The sequence below is a fragment of the Dendroctonus ponderosae genome, unplaced genomic scaffold, assembly GCF_020466585.1.
Source record: "Dendroctonus ponderosae isolate FM_Combo_2020 unplaced genomic scaffold, Dpon_F_20191213v2 Dpon_F_20191213_1, whole genome shotgun sequence".
In the NCBI taxonomy this organism is placed as follows: Eukaryota; Metazoa; Arthropoda; class Insecta; order Coleoptera; family Curculionidae; genus Dendroctonus; species Dendroctonus ponderosae.
The window spans coordinates 60,060,539-60,063,737 of NW_026017110.1; positions in this window are offsets into that span (position 1 = coordinate 60,060,539).

The following is a 3,199-nucleotide window of genomic DNA, read 5'->3' on the forward strand; positions in this document are numbered from 1 at the left end:
ATTTGCTTCATTATTCTCACACACGTTGCGTGGGAAACGGTTTTAAAAGTTTTGCTAAGAGGATTGATTTCTCAACAGTTGCACATTCATATCAAATTAACGAGATTAACGCTGCAGAGAAGCACATTATCAGGACAAGAATGCATTATTGCATCAGAGAAAATGCATTTAAATTCTGTTATAAAAAGTACCAATTTCAACCAGACTTTGTATAACAAGAAAGTTCTCGAACATGCAAAAACAGAATGTGTATGTTTTTCTATTGCTCAGCAGTGTCGGTCGCCAAGCGAAAATGTTTTTATTCTACAGCTAACAAAAGTTTACGCTAGAGTTTTAAAGCAATTTTCTCTGATTTAGATTTTTCCATTTCGGCCTGCATTATTATGCAGTTACTTTAAACGTTTAATCTTTTGATACGTTATTCTGCTTTAACGATTTCCAATTTCAATGCAGTTGTTTCCAATGAAATAATTTGCAATAACATATTAATTATCACTATTATGCACTTTAGCTAATTGGAATGGTCGAATATTCAGCTTTAGTTCATGTTTAGTTGTTTAGTTCAGGAAATTAATTTTACGCGCAAATAATTATTGTCGAAGACTAAGGAAAAGAAAGGCTTTGTTTCAAATGAAATTTCCGATAAGAACGCGTCTTGTTCACTTTTATATTCTTCAACAATTCCGCATTTCCATTTGCATCTGATGGATATGGTAGTTAATTTCCTGTTTTATTCCTCAAGTAAATAGAGTTTCGTTGATAAAATCCGTTCCCAAAATTCTTCTCTTAATTGAATAACAGCCGTATCTTTTTTCTTGATGATATTGATATAAGGCCCGGGAAAACCTCACCAACAGAGTTTCTGCAAAAATTCGGGAAATAACTCTGGCAAAATTAGACCGATGTCGGCTTTCTTCTTAATTATTTCGCGTTATTTACAATTTCATTAAAAATGTGTTTAAATATTTGATACTCTTTACTTAATGATGGATTAATTTAATTAATAAGCTGCATTATTCTACTTTGCTAATGTTACTTTTTAACAACTGAACTTCATAGAAATTCAAATTGATCGCTGTTAATATTAGTGGTTTGTTGATGGAACAGAACAATTTCAGCATTTATGTTGTTGATTATCTGTTTTCAAACCCATTTGGCTTTTAAGCGCGGATAATGAATGTTTGTGTTATTGCTTGAATTATAATCAAATTACTTACCAGAAAGCCATTTAATAATGTTTTGTTATTATAACGTTATATTATTTAGCGCATCTAACCAATGAAGAATGTTATTTAATTTTTATGATCTAATCTAGCGATGTTTCTATATAATGAGGGCTTCTCTCTTTGAAACCATAATGATTAAGCAACGTCGTGTTTGTCATAGTTATTATTTGCGTTAAAACTAAACGCAAGTTTTGTTTCTTGAATTAATCCCTGATGGTAATGTTTTAAAGGGGATGGTAATTATTTCGGAAACTTTTCTCGAGGGCTTGCCAATAATTTTAATTGAAATTGCCTCAAAATTAGTTTCAAAGTTTCATCTTAAGTTTGGAGTTGACACTATTGCGATGTAATATATATCTAGCATATTAGTTCTTGATTAATAATACTTATAATAATTAGTTTAATTAAATTCTAATTAATTGGCAACATGTTGTGGTCAATTGTTGGATAGTTCATAGCTAAATCAATTGTCACGAATGTATTATTTGACAATTTCCGATATAATTAAGACATGTTGCAGTCAGAAAATGTAACTGAACGTTATTCCCTAAGGCGGACTTCGACCAACATGAATTTGCCAGGTTAGTTCCTCGGCCGCAGCCCGATTCATTCCCGAAGGACTCCGTTTCTCTCTCCTGCCGTAGCCACACCAAACAGTGTAATCTACACAATTCTCGAATTAAATTCTAACCTTTCCTGTTTACTTCTCTTTTTAAAATAATTTAAATTCCGAATGGAGTCTTCCACGAAAGGCGCAAATAATTATGCTTTCATTTTTACTCAGGACCTTGTTCCTATGTAAAATTTTAATCAACTCGTGGAACTCTCAACTGTTTAAGTAGAACCCTCCAATAATTTTAATGATATTATTTGCAAATTAAACATTGAAAAGTATTTAATGGCGCCGATGAAAATGGAACCAAAACGAGAATTTAAACTGTTCCCTATAGACAAAAAATAAAAAGCGTATTAGGCTGTAAAATGTTTAGGAAAAAACATGGCAGTCATCACCGGTTGGTTTTCCTTAAGGATTACATATCCCACATGGTATTGCCGAGACTCAAATGCGTTCCCGTGAACGATTCAAGTGGCAGGAAGAACCATTACTCATAGATTCCCCCTGGAATATAATCTTAGCTGTCACTCGTTAAAAGACCAATCCTTTGTGACAGATTGGTTCTGTAAAATATTTTTCCTTGCATCGATATCTATAAAAGCAAGATATTTTCGCGGCGGCATGCGTCCTGTGGGATAAACTTTAGGCGAAACCTGGATGTGACAATGCACTATAGGTAATGTGCTGTTTATTAATTCAGGGATTCGATGTCTGGAATGTTACGTTGGGAGTTAGTACGTGATGGGTTTTGGAAAATAAATTTTCTTTGTACATTCTTCTTTTAGCAATTTAGTTTTCATCCCCGTCTAAAATAAAAGCCACTCTTTTAGCTGCCACAATTTCAAGTCAGCTCACTGGCTGACTTAATCTTGCTGTTGCTGTTTTAACGTACGTATACCTGACTTTTTCGCTTTATAACACACTTATATTTTTATGCGCTTACTTAGTGCTTGAAATCTTGAAATTTGTGGGAATTTTTCAAGTTTTCCTTGTTTTGATTTGGTCTACAGCAAATATCAGTTGAATGTACTTTGAGCATCTTATTTGAAGAAATTGGCTCTTGAAGAAACGTTTTCATCTTTGCTTGTAAGCAATTTTTTAAAGCAACTTAATGAAAAGTTGGCGTTATTAGTAAAACATTAGAAAAAAATAGTATAATTGCGAATTGAGTCTTTCAACATTTAGGAACGTTTTCCGGGCTTTGAAGCCGTGGTCTATGGGAATTTCTTCCTGACGTTTCTTAGTCGGAAAGCACGGGAGATCACTTCGCCCACTGCCACATCGCCTTTGATAATGTCCACCGCAGTTGTGGACGAAACGTCAGGAAGAAATTCCCATAGACCACGGCTTCAAAGCC